This window comes from Tupaia chinensis, unplaced genomic scaffold (assembly GCF_000334495.1).
Source record: "Tupaia chinensis unplaced genomic scaffold, TupChi_1.0 Scaffold148073_1, whole genome shotgun sequence".
In the NCBI taxonomy this organism is placed as follows: Eukaryota; Metazoa; Chordata; class Mammalia; order Scandentia; family Tupaiidae; genus Tupaia; species Tupaia belangeri.
Genome location: NW_006207923.1, coordinates 75,459 through 89,167, shown reverse-complemented (window position 1 = coordinate 89,167; position 13,709 = coordinate 75,459). Strand labels below are relative to the sequence as shown.

At 43.0% G+C, this 13,709-nt stretch overlaps 1 protein-coding gene and 1 pseudogene across 2 annotated transcripts in view; one reads left to right on the top strand and one right to left on the bottom strand.

Moving 5' to 3' along the window:
• Positions 1-5,978: 5,978 nt before the first annotated feature.
• Positions 5,979-13,709, bottom strand: part of LOC102474266 (vacuole membrane protein 1-like) — an 11,087-nt pseudogene continuing 3,356 nt past the window's right edge.
• The window catches only part of BTK (Bruton tyrosine kinase), a 44,968-nt gene continuing 39,605 nt past the window's right edge, over positions 8,347-13,709 (top strand). For both annotated transcript variants that reach the window (XM_006170151.3, XM_027768950.1), the window contains exon 1: positions 8,347-8,492. The gene's annotated coding sequence lies outside the window, so the exon portion shown is untranslated. The remainder of the gene's footprint in view (positions 8,493-13,709) is intronic.

Here is a 13,709-nt window from a genome sequence, read left to right as displayed (position 1 = left end):
TGCCATATTAAAACCGAATTAATAAAGAAACCACCTTACCCTGAGCATACAGAGAATCCTTGCCCTTTTTGTACTGTGTCACTTTATGAGGTTGGTGCTTGCCACACTTCTTACAGAAGGTCCGGCGGGTTTTAGGGACGTTCACCTAGTAAGTAAGTCGTTCAGTACGTGCCATGTTAGCAGATCACAATGTCACAACGCCTTACCTGCTGAAGCTGAGCGAAGGCCAGGACTCGACACTAACTCCCCCGCTAACACGCCACGCTCTCACAGCTCTCAGACTACAAGGCAGTCCGCCCCATGTGCTTCAGCAGAGAGCCCTCCGTTGCGCCCCTGAGAGGGTAGAGGTCTGGCTAACTCCACCTCCAGCTAAGTCTACCTCTCAGATCCTATCACTCCCAATTCTCAGCCCAGGAGCTTAGTCCCTTCAGGGTCGACCCCTGTAAATCTGGGTTTCTTTGACACATCTAGCCCACAAAAGAGCCTACACCCATCCTGGGGAAGCACCGTCAAAACGGTGGGAAAAGATTAAGCTGGATGTTACTCGGTCACCGTACCATGCTTGCGGGCCTGCTATCTGCACAAAAAGAGAGATGAAGGCCGGAACCGGAAGTTTATAGGAGGTTCCTGGTCGCAGTTCCTCATGGGAGTCTGTGGGAAAGATCATAGAGTCTAATGCTCAGTGCGCAGCGCCCTCTGGCGCCTGAGAGGACTCATTTCGAAGCCGCGCGCGGGAGTTTAGGGAAGGGCTCCGCCTAAAGGTTGGCCCACTCTCCTTGACTTCCTCCTGCCCCTCCCCAGCTTGGCAGCTTTTCTTTACTTCATTGCTTTTTTTCTGGATGCTGCTACATATTATACATAGTTAGGTGGATCGAGCAGAGCTCTTCCCAGAGCCACTGGCCTCTTTATTCCCTTATGAAACCGTGACTAGGGCAGAATAGAGGGGCTCTCCACTTCCCCATTCCATTCCTCTCCCACCTCAACGACACTGAGAACAGCTATTGCAGCTACTCGATGGTTCAAAGAAGGCCTGGAGGGAGCATGTGCTCCAGTTCTATCAGCCAGACAGTTGTGCCATTCAACAAAGCATGTACTGAATGCCTATGTGTCAGGCACTGTTTTAGGGGAGGGACATAATAAACTAGTACACTCATGAATGTACACTTAGGAACTAAGTACTTTGAAGAAAGAGAACAATGATGAGCATTAAAGCAGCACCCTTGCCCAGACAGTGGTGGATGCTTTTAAGACGCTGGGCTCTGCAGACTGGGACCACACCCATTCTGGGTACAATCTAGGGTAGGTGGTGGCCTGAGCTTGTATTCTTCCTGTAATTCCAGCTACTTGGAGGTTGAGGCAGGACGATCCTGAGCTAGATGCTGGGCTAGGCAACATAGCATGACCCTGTCTGGGGAAGAGCCAGGCCTGATGGTGTACACCTCTGGTCCCAACTGGGAGGCCAAGGCAGAAGGATGCACACAGGGAGATACTGTCTTTTTTAAAAGGCAGCGTTCTTTTGTTGAGGGAGAAAAATGACTGCTCTAGATTCTGAAAAGTGACAATGAAATTGTACAGCTCCAACAATAGCAATAATCAGGCCAAGAGATAAAACGTATCCAGCAATTCTTCCCTTCCCAGAAAAGCTGGTGAAAAGGCTTGGGCATTACTGGGTTTTGAGGGGTGCTAAGCATTTTAAGTGCATTGTCTCATAAAAATACAGTTATTTTCCTTTATCTTTTTTTGATTTTGGTTTTTGCCATAGGGCATGTGCACTTGTGAGAGAAAAACAGAGGGAAAGTGAGAAATCACCCCCTAGGGGGATGACCATATCATCCATTCTCTTGGGATTTGGGACATGCATGCACATGTGCCTGGTGTGATTTTCAAGCTGCTGGGTCCAGTGCTTGAACCAGTTAACCGCGTGGGAGTCCAGCTCCTTAACTACCACACCTCCTGCTGGCCCATCTCACAGTAATTCTAAGGAAGTAGGTGATACTTATAATTCCCATTTTACTGATGAGTAAATCAAGGGATGTTAAATTATTTACCCAGTGTCAATAGTATTTAGTGGAGCTAGGATACAACCCAGATGATCTAACTCCAGAGCCTGGTTTCCTTTACCATTACACAATATTGCTCTTGTAGCCTACTAATTATAATAGCTAACAATTATAGTGCACTTATTATATGCCAGGCAGTCTCCTAATTTACATGCTACTTTTTATCCTAACAACAACCCCAGGAGGTATGTTCCATTATCAGCATTTAGTTGGTGAGGAAATTGAGTCACAAAAGGTATCAAATTCCCTTACCTTAAGTCACACAGGTAGTTATTTTGTGGATCTGGAATTTGATTCTAAGTGGTCTAACAGCATAACCCTGCACTTAACCACTGTGTCACAGGGAAGCAGAGTAGAGGATGGTGAGGGGGGAGAATGGAGCTGGGACACAAGAGGAGATGCCAGTGGATTAGGGGATAAAAAATTATGACAGTTGAGGTATTCTGCTTGCATAACCATCCAGAACACCCGTGGGTCCTGAACTGACTTTCTCATCACCCCATTTTATGTTGTAGAAAGTACCACTACATGCTACATTTCCTAAAAGTTGATTTGTCAAACTGTCAGCCTGTAGTCTCATAGCATTTTCTTCTCTCCAGACCCGTATACAATCCCACTGACCTTTGCGGAAAGGTTTCTTTATGTTAGTAACATGGAAGTATGAAGATAGTGAGTGAACCCCCTTTATCTAATCAACTTTAGGTCTTTCTATCGTTCCTCATGTGATATGGCTTCAGGTTTCTTGTTTGTTATTTTTAAATATTTAATTGACAAAAAAGTGTGTATATTCAAGGTTTGACTTATATATACATTGTGTAATGATTACCAGACAAATAAACTAACTTAGTAAACAATACAGTATTATTAACTGCTGTCACCATGCTGTCTAGGACTTATGCATATTGTAACTGGAAGTTTGTACAGTAATCCCCATCTCTATTTTGGACACACTTCTGCTCATTAATTTCCCCGACGATGGTGTATTCAGAACTAAACATGGGACTCTGGGTCTGATCTGGCCTTGAAGGGTAAGTGGCACATTCACTTTCCTCTGTCTAGATATTTTATTTTATTTATTTATTTTTTTGACCACAGGGCACCATGTGCTCACCCAAGAGTGATACAGAGACAGAGAAGGACAGGGAGAAAGCAACCCCCATGAGGAATAGTCACACCATGACATTTTCTCCTTCACCTCTCCACCCTGGAGGAACTCTTGAACATCCATGCACGTGGACCCAAGGTGTATCTGAAGCTCCTTGGTCCAGAACTCAAACTGTGTGTTCAGCTGCCTTAACCACAAGGCTACAGAATGGCCCTAGATATTCTACTTCTATGAAGAAGACTAACATCTCTTTGGCTTTTCTGGTGGCCGTGTTACTGACATGAGAGTTCTCTCTTTTTTTAGTTCATTTATTTATTTGTCCATGAATGAGAGAGACAGAGTCAGAAAGGCAGCACTCCAACAGGTTCTTGATACTGTGATTGAGCCCCCAATTATGGGTACACACATGCCTGGAGTGTTCAAGAAAGTTTTCAGATGCTAACCCGGAACTCTCCCATGTGGGCCACCCTTGCAGAGCATTGCATTTTACTACTGTTTGGCCCTATTTCTTTTCATTACTATCAGCAAAAAACCCTGAACCAATTTCACAAATGCAATTGCTACCCCCACTTTCATGTGAGCTTACTAAAAATTCAAAGTTGGGACCCCATTATGGAATTGCCCTTAGCCCTGGTGAAATGTACTTTGTTGAATTTGGCTTCTCACAACAGTTAATCAAGATTTTTTTGTAAACTAACTGCCCTGATTTTGTCATCCAGTCTATTGGGTTGTTGGAAAAGTCATATCACATTTTTACATAGAAAAATAGAGAAAATACATCATGACTTTTTTGAGGACCCAACAGTTAACATAGCTTTGTGCCAGTCACAGATAAGTTAGTTTACATTTTGTATCTTTTTTTTCGTATAACTCTACCTTTTGTATCTTTATCCAAGGTCATTCATAAACATTTTCAACAAGATATCACCCCCCCCCAAAAAAAACCAGTATATTACAATGAAAATGTTTTGAGAAGATACTTGGTCATTGGTCTGCACTATGTGGGGACAGTCTTTCTGTCAGTATGGATGAAGATGCTTGGGCAGTGGTCATGGGCAGAAGGTGAAGAAGAGCCTATATTTGTTTTCCCCTCCTCTTTTCCTCCTCTATCTTATCCATATCTTTCACTGTATGCCTATCAACTCCTAGTCCACACCTCAAGAAGGACCTTGAGAAGGGACAGGGACGAAAAGTAGAGGGAAAGTGATGCCTGTGGCAAACACTCAGGTTGGCAACTGGAGCAGCTATTGGAGGTGGGGGCAATTAGTAAAAAGAGATAAGTTGTGAATAAAGCAGGAAGGGCATACAACGCTTGCTGCCCATCTCTCTTGTGAAAATGTGAGGATTAGCTACTGTATCATCCTATAAATGCTTATTTTTTCTTTTCTTTTCTTTTCTTTTTTTTTAATTTGCCAGAGGGAATGTACGCTCACCAGAGAGAGACCGTGAAAGGGAAAGGGAGAACACATTCCCTAATGGCATGGTAGTCATACTGCAATCCCTTCTCCATTTTTCTATCCTATCAGAATTTAGGGCACACATGCACATGCTCCTTGGGTGTTTTTCAAGCCACCGGGATCAGGACTCAAACCATGCAGCCAGATATGGGATCCAGTTCCCTCAACCAACAGACCACTGGGCAAGCCCTATAAATGTTTCCTTCCTTCCTTCCTTCCTTCCTTCCTTCCTTCCTTCCTTCCTTCCTTCCTTTTTCTTTCTTTCTTTCTTTCTTTCTTTCTTTCTTTCTTTCTTTCTTTCTTTCTTTTTTTGGAATGATCAAAGATGTCTTTATAAAGTTTCTTCACGACATCATTCTAAATATACAGAATAAAAAAAGTGTCAGCTCATTTCATGAAACACCAATTAGATTTTCCTTACACTGTGTCCAAATTTATAGATCAGTTTTCCCCAGAGGGTGTGAAATGCATTATAAAATCCTTTTTTTGGAGGATTGGAGAAGAAGGACTGGGCAAGATGACATATTAAATTGTACCATGATAGACATGTAAGACTGTTACCCAATCTAGATCATTTAAATAATTTTGCAATGACTTAGAAAATCAAAACAATCTTTTGTGACAAGCCAAGAAAGCTTTACTTATTTAACATATGTAGGAACTTTTGTTGTGCATGGTAGGACTTCTCTAATTGTACCATTGGGTCTTTTAAAAGTAACAAGTAGAAAGAAGAACAATTTAAGTTTGGTGGTGAATATCACATTCCACCTAATAAAACACAATAGGGATGGAATTGAGGCTGGATGCCTCGCAAGTATGTCACTGGGAAATATGGACTAAACTGCTTTCAGGGAAAAAAGTTTTAAAAACTGATACATGTTGGAAAAGGGAATGTTCCTTCTTGGTTTGGAATCCTCCCAATTTAAGGCAGAACTCATCCATTCTAATTTCTGCAGTTAAAAACTTTTTCTTACCATCCCCCCCGGGGGGGGGTGATTTCTCGCTTTCTGTCTCTCTGTCTCTCTCTGTCTGTCTGGCGAGCGCATGTGCCTTATAGCAAAAACCTCTCAAAAAAATAAAAATACTTTTTCTTATACCAGAAGATGGTGTAATGGTTACATTGCTGGACTCCTGCCCATGTGGTTGACCGAGGTTTGAGTCCCAAACCGGCAGCTTAAAACTCACACCGGGTGCATGTGTATGTGTGTCCAAGATCCTAAGGGGAGAATGGAGTAGGAAGGATTGCAGCGTGGCCATCCCCCCCAGTGGGGGGTTGATTTCTTGCTTTCTGTCTCTCTGGCAAGCGCACATGCCCTATACCCAAAAATATCTCTCTCTAAAATAAAACCCCTTGCTCTATTTTGTTTTCTCTTCTGAGTTCAACCTCTGTTGGATAGCATAACTTTGTGCCATGGAGTTAATGACAGACAGGATGAAGTAACACACCATCACAACAAACAACTCAAACATCCAGGACAACCAGTTTTCTTTCTGGTGGTATGCCCATTTTCCGTTCATGGTGAAGCTTCTGCTACTGAGCCTCCAGATATTCCAGGAATGGCTTCTGCAGAGATGGAACATGGTGGGGACAGCACCAGTGAAAGCCACCATCTGCTCCACTGTGTGCTTGCTGAATGTTATTATGACAAAGATTTTCTGGATACATATATTAATTATTGCCTTTCCAATCAGGGTTGCACCAAAGAAGGTCCAAAAAGGTACAAGAAAGTGTCTACATGTTATTCCAGCCAGATCAAATAGAGGACTTGGAATTGAAGCACAAGCCAAAATTCAAAAAAATCCAACCTTCTGTACTAGGTTTTGAATGGCCAGTTTAGCCCAGGAGGCAAAGTCTTGTGCAGTCTCTGCATGTTCCAGCATCTCTTCAAATTCCTAATACTCCTCGTCATCTGGTTCAGCACCTGAGAGGCGAGCAGCCCTGGCCGTGAAATATGGAGGCAGCTCTCTGACTGCCATGATAATACCTCACACACAGGCCTCAATCCTAACTTTAGAGATGACACTCCACAAAGAAATGGTTCCTTCAATACTTTCTTCATCTGGACAAATAATCTGATCAAAACAGGGTATTCGGCAAAATTAACTGAATTGCATTCGTAAACAAGCTAATGTAACTGAGGCTGTATGTGGACCCAGATAAAGCAGAAAGGTGTGCAGTCCTGTTCCAAGCCCAACAGAAGACAAAATCCCTAAGCCTATCTGGTAAGCATAAGAGAAATACTTTGCACATACTGTTGATGTGCTCCTTCAACATAATACATAGCCATAAGCACAGAAAGTAGCAGTAAAAAAGACACCACGATGCTTTGACAACGCTATAATTTTGAGGTCCATTCCTTCAAGATTACAAGGATTTCCAGAGATAAATACTGCAACATAATGAGTGCTTGTCTCCACAGGACAATATTCTGCCTTTCTTCTCCATCTCGCCTCTTCTTTTCATTCATTGAAGAGGGGTTTGCTCCAACTATAGCTTCTCTGGATCTCAGGACCTAGAAGCAGCTCCTGACTGACTCTGCTTTTTTTAAAAAAAATTTATTTAATCTAATTTATTATTCTTATTTTAAATTTGTTATACGGCATGTGTACTCACCAGAGAGAGAGAGAGAGAAAGAGAGAGAGAGAGAGGAAAAGTGAGAAAAGAGAGAAAGCAAGCTGCTAGGTCCAAGACTCAAACTGCAGTTGGTCTTGTGGGAGTCCAGAACCTGCACCTTAACCACCACATACCTGCTGGCCCCTATAAATGCTTTTTAAAATGTAAGACAAAGTCCTGTTGCCTTAAAAATTCTGACTAACTTGTGGTGGAGTCTGTGATCTGTTTCTACATTAGGATAAGATAGACCCCTCAGGACAAGGAAATGTGGGAGTGCCTGATGGGGCAAGGTGAGCAGGCAGCTCAGTCACTAAGGCCTCTGCAGCTGACATTGGCCTCCTCTCCCAGGAGAATTCTTAAGGAAAAGACTGCAGCTGGAACAGTACTACAGGGCTGCTAAGAAAGCATCTCAGTTTCAAGCAACACACTCCATCTGGTTCAGGATTAAAGAGAAGCATGTAAATGAAGAGTTAAACCCTGAGACCAAACCTCAAATAGAGAAAAATCAATATTCACAGAAAACGGGGAAGGGCAGTAGTCACTGTGTGGGCTTATATTCTAACATTTTTATCTGTAGGGGGAAAAATGCTTTCTTAGAAAATGACTCAGCAGGGGGAAGTCTTGTCTCTACCTCTATCAGGCTCTGTCCTTTGGGGTCCCCATGTGAGCAGTCTCCATCCTTCAGTCTTAAGTGTAGTTGTGTGACCCCAAGAGTCTGTTCTCATAGGGCAGAAGACTCTAATGACTTTTTTTTATTCTGTCCCCAGCAGACTCAGCATTTCTTTCCTGTAAGCGTCTTGTCCCTGTACTGACTATTCGCACAGTCCTTGAGAGATACTGTCCCTTTACCAGAGAGGGTGGCCCAATAGCCTGTCTGCTGAACTAGCTCTTTCTAGAGTCTCAGTGGCCTCAGGCATGTTGAGAAAGGTTCTTTCAGAGTTGGACTCAAGCGCCAGCATCAGGGGTCCCAAGGAAATGAAGAGTGGAGACAATGGGGGGAGAGTAGAATAGGGACAGCAGCAGGGAACCAGATACCATGCTGTTGAGAAGAAAAAAAAAAGACATTGGTTCAAGTCAGGAAACAAAAAAAGGGAACTGAGTGGCTGTGAAAGGGTGGGGTTTGCTCAGACTGTCCTTCCTCTCTGGACTGTAAGAATATGTCTCCAGGGCCAGTGTCTTCTGAGCTCAAGTCCCACCTTCCAAGCCCTGGCATCTCAATTTTTCTGGGAAGCTACCTGCATTAAGCCAGGACTGAGGTGGGTCTGGGGCATGGCAGGGGCTGGGCCACAGTAGCCAGCACTTTTCTTGGGATCTCTAAAGGCCGGAGAGAAAGCATGGCTGGTGCCATGTATCTGGTGGCGGAGGAGGATGACGGAGGGTGGGAGTGTCGTCAGCACAAGGGCCCTGGCAGTCCTTTCCAGTACTCAGAGGGGCTGCAAGGGTCCTACCTGAGAAATCTAGGGGCCTACGAAGAGAAAAAAAGTGACATGAGGCGACCATCTGAGCAGGTAGTAAACGTTGGAAAGGGGCAACTCTGCAAAACTTAGTGGAAAAATAATGCTGCAGTTGGCGGTAAGATAAAAATAAGCCTTTTGGTTGAATATTGCTTGAACATTCAAAATGTATACTTGTGTCAATGAGGCTTTCAGAAGAAGAAACTCTAAGAGATTGGTTCTCTAAGAAAACGGTAAAACTTTATGCCACAATAGACAGCTGAATTTTGTGAGTTGGGGAAAGGCTCTGGCTAGACTAGAATACAGGCTACGTGCCTTGGGCTGCATGAAACCAAATGTGCCGGCGTCTGAGCTGGCCTGCTAGAAGGGTTGTGTGCAGGCTGTCCCAATCTCGTGGTATAGTGGGTAAGAGCCTGAGCCAGAAGAAAGCGGCCTCTGCCTGAGCCCAGACAGTGTGACCAGCCTCTGAGGTCATGGTGAAGGTTTCTCCTCTTACTGTTGCCAACCATGTGCACGGCTTGCTTTGTTCTTGCCACTATTATTTCTCCTCTCCTCTCCTTCTCCTTCTTCTCTTTGCTCTACTCGTGTCCCCTCTTCCTCATGCCCTCCTTTATTCTGTTCATTATCATATCTGTCACCCAGAGTCAGCACTTACTAACTAAATAATTATTAAATTTATTTGCTTTTCTCTCACTGCTCTCTTCCCTTGCTCTTTTCCCTTTTCCCTTTCCCCCTTCGTACTTGCCTAGTACCTTCCCCATCGGGTTTTGTGAGCAGTAAATGTATAACTAAACGTAAAGCAGTTAAAACAGGGCCTGGCAATAGTAAGTGCTATATCTCAGCATTTGCTATTTGCTATTATTTTTATTCTGCCCGAGACCTACCATTGTCCTCACAAGACCTACCTAGAGCAAATGATGTGGTATTTAGAGGACTTAGAATAAAAGGGACCAGTGACCCTGATCAAAACATCCCTGGGTGGCCTGACCTCCAGCTGGAATCCCAATGTCCCAGCCACCCAACTGAAAGTCTCTGTCCCATGTGGTGCATTTCCAGAGGCAGGGCAGTGACAAAGTCCAGAGGCTGAGGGGTCTACACAGTACAGGGGCTGTCCTCTTTGCTGCTAGTTGTGCATTAGTTTTGCTCCCTTTGCATGCCAAGTCCCTAAAGCGGGGGTCTTACGGACTCCCTGGAACCTCAATTTCCTGATGAAACAATGTCATCCTCCACACAAACTACAAAATGTGAATGCTCACAGAAACCTAAAGCATTACACCCCAACAATATTCCTTAGGGCTTGTCCTAGCTGCTCTGTTCTGACTACTTTTATATTCAGACTATTTAAATTATGTGCTGGTGTTAAAGTCCAAATTCCTGTTGCTTGTGGCTATTGATGCTTTTGTTTCGAATCCTTCGTAAACTCCTTATGGTGGGAACTAGTGTTACTTTCCATCCACTTTTGGGGTATTGGTACAATTTTAAATTATCACTATGATTTGTTATTTCCATTCAAGCAAATTTCCTATAGAGTTTCCTTTCAGTGGATTAGACTCATACCAGGAAGTATAAGGGGAAGACATGGCTTTTGAAAACTAAAGTTTGGGTGTTCTCCGAAGAGTCGTCAGATACCTGCTACTTTCCCCCAAGGGATGCTGAAGTCTGATAGCATAACTCCAGGCAATAAAGGAGAGCTAGAATTTTCAGTGAGGCAGAGTTCAAGAAGCTAGAAAATAGACCTTGACTTATTTCACTCCAAAACTACTTGGTTACACATGAAGTCATTAGGGGAAGGGGAGGGGGAGGGAGAACTCCTCCGAGGACCCTGAAACAATTGGGCCACGTGTGACTTTCAGTTTCTGAGGAGATTCGGAGATTCCTATGCAGTGACTGAAAGCGATTTGAGAGCAGGGCAAACCTAGAAGCCTCAATCCAACGCTCTTCTCCCTGCTTTTTGAAAACCCTCATCAAATGTCCTTAGGGTTATATTCATTATCTGAACCTCAAGGACAAGCATATCTCACTGTCCTGTCTCCCTGAAATGAAAATATACTATAGATTACTAGCTCACCCCTAAAACAAGGAAATTGTAGAGTCAAGAGAAATTAGATTTTAGACAAGTTGGAGGCTGGAATATGCCTGAGTTCAAGATCACTGACTCAATGCAAAAAAGATTTGTAAATTAAAAAAAACAAAAACTCGGATTCATCTGCAATAAAACCAGAACCAAAGAGAGGGGGGGAGGGGAGAGAGAGAGATTAGAATGGAGCAGAAAGAGATAAGTGTGGGAAATGAGGGTCTCCAAAACTGCTAGTTGGAGCAGAAAATGGCACGTTGTTTCTGGAGCCTATTTTGGCAATTTGTTTCAAAATGAAAAATGCACATTTTTTTTTATCTCAGTAAGTGATGCATATATAGAGATCTTATAATATGAGAAAATAATCAGGAATAATGTTAAATAAGATTCTTAGATCTTTTTTTGGAAAAAAGGTATGTTGGACATATTGATAGACTGGTGGATAGATGCATAAATAATGTCAAGAAAAATAAGCAAACTATGACCAGTATGTGCAACATGATCTCAAATATGACAAGAAACTTGCACAAAGAGCTGTCCCCACAGTGTGGACAGTTAGGTGCACTGTGTGGGGAGTCAGATCCTTCAGAGTTGATCTTGGTTCAAATCCAGGCCAGGGGCTTGAAAAGCACTCTGGGTGCATATGTATGCATTCTCTGAATCCTGACAGGATGGAGAAATGGAGGAAAAAGGATTATAATGTGACCATACCCTATTGGGAGGAATACTTTCTCTCATTCTCTCTCTCTCTCTCTCTGGTGGGTACATACACCCTCTAGCAATTTTTTTTTAAAGAAAGAAAAAGAAACAGAAAAAAAGAAGGAAACATGCCAAAATATCAGTGCCTCCAGATGAGTTTATAATTATCTTTTTCTTGTTAATATCATTGTACTGTACTTGAAACATTTATTGATATAAGCATGTGTTATTTTTATATCAAGGGAAAAAACAAAATGCGTGAACCAGGTAAAACAAAAACTACATTGAGAAAGAAGACCAAAAGGGAACACTAGTCCGGAGTGAAAGACACCACAAAATCAACTTCATGGCAGAGGGACAATACTGTGAAGGTTATCACCAATCTGGTACTACCTATAAAATTACAAATGAGCTATCTGGCTCTTCTCCATCACCACTTGGCCAGAATCTATTGTTTGTAGTGCAAGGCAGAAGAGATAATGAATCACAGAGGCCTAGAAGTTTCTAAACCACAGGAAAACTATGTAAAAGGTTAACAACATGAAATGCTATGGAAGAACCAGAGCCCAAAGACTTCTTGGAAATGACTACAGCAGATAAGAATTTCCCTGGGTAGCATGCAGCCAGAAAAATCATTTTGGCTGAGTTTTAAGTCTTCACCACAAAGTTGGTCACTTGTAGTGCTGACCATGAAGCCTATCATAAAATAATTAGGTTTTACTAAGCCTAACTCACAGGCTCTTTGGAACTTAATAAGATTAATCAGGTTGCTTCATTAATTAGGTTGCTATGGTTATCTGTTTTAAAAAGAATTATTTGTTTAATTTAATTTATTATTATTCAATTTGGTCAGAGAGAGAGAGAGAAAGCAAGACGCCAGGTCTGGGACTCAAACCATGGTAGTCTATGTGGGAGTCCAGTGCCTTAACCACCATGTCACCTGCTGGTCCCAATATCTTACTTTTTAATTGCCCAGAGAGTGCATGCTCTGGCGGGGATAAAGCACCCCCCCAATGGGATATGATCACATGACAACCCTTTTTCCTTCATTCCCACAGTATTTTAAAAATGCACACACACACACACACACACACACACACACACACACAATTGGCATGCCACTGGGGCCAGGATTCAAACCATGGTTGACCATCTGGGATCAGGCTCCTTTAACCATTGTGCTACAGGGTCAGCCCTGTTCATATTTTAAAGAATACTTCTCTTTTGCTTCCAAGTTCAAGGAGGTCTCAATCAAAATCTCAATTAGAGGACCAAACAGTGGAAGTAACACAATGTTCTGTGAGGCTGACCCCCATAGTTCTAGGCTCCCTGAACATGTTTGGTACATGTGTGCCCATGATCTAATGCTGACTGAGGCTTATGGGGTGGAGGATGGCATCAAAATCCTGTTGGAGGTGCTGTCTCTCTTCCTCATGAAAAAGAGAAAGAAAAAAACCTTAAAAAGAAAAAAAAATCTTGGACCAGCAGTTAGTGTAATGGCTATGTCGCTGGACTCCCACCTAGTCGACTGTGGTTCGAGTCCCGAACCTGGCAGCTTAAAATCACGCCCGGCATGTGTGCGTTGTGCACCCAAGATCCTGAGAGGAGAATGGAGTAGAAGGGGTTGCAGCATGGCCATCCCCTCCGGTGATTTCTCACTTTCTGTCTCTCTGTCTCTCTCTGTCTTTCTGGCGAGCGCACATGCCCTACAACAAAAACCTCTAAAAAAAATAATAAAATAAAAAAAAGAAAGAAAGAAAGAAAGAAAGAAAGAAAGAAAGAAAGAAAGAAAAATCTTAACCAGAACCTGAAAGATCCTTCTTGGGACTGAGAAGAGACTTTTGGTAGGCTAAATTTAGCCCATGGTTAACATTCTCCCTCTAGAGGCTGTTGGTAATTCTAACAAAGTTCATAGTGAGGTATCAGGAAGACAGGACTGAAAAAGAAAACAAGGAATAACACAAAATACATAATACAACATAAACTGGACCCAGGGTTGCTTCTTTTTCTAAGTAACTGAGAATTCATTCTGAGAGCAAAAACCCATGACGCTGTGTATAAGAAAGTTTATGGCTGGGACCAGCAGTTAGCATAATGGCTATGTCACTGGACTCCCATGTAGTTGACCGTGGTTTGAGTCCCGGACCCAGTGGCTTGGAACTCATGCCGGGCGCATGTACGTGCGTGCCCAAGATCCCAAGAGGAGAATGGAGGAGAAGGGATTGCGGCGTGGCCATCCCCCCTGG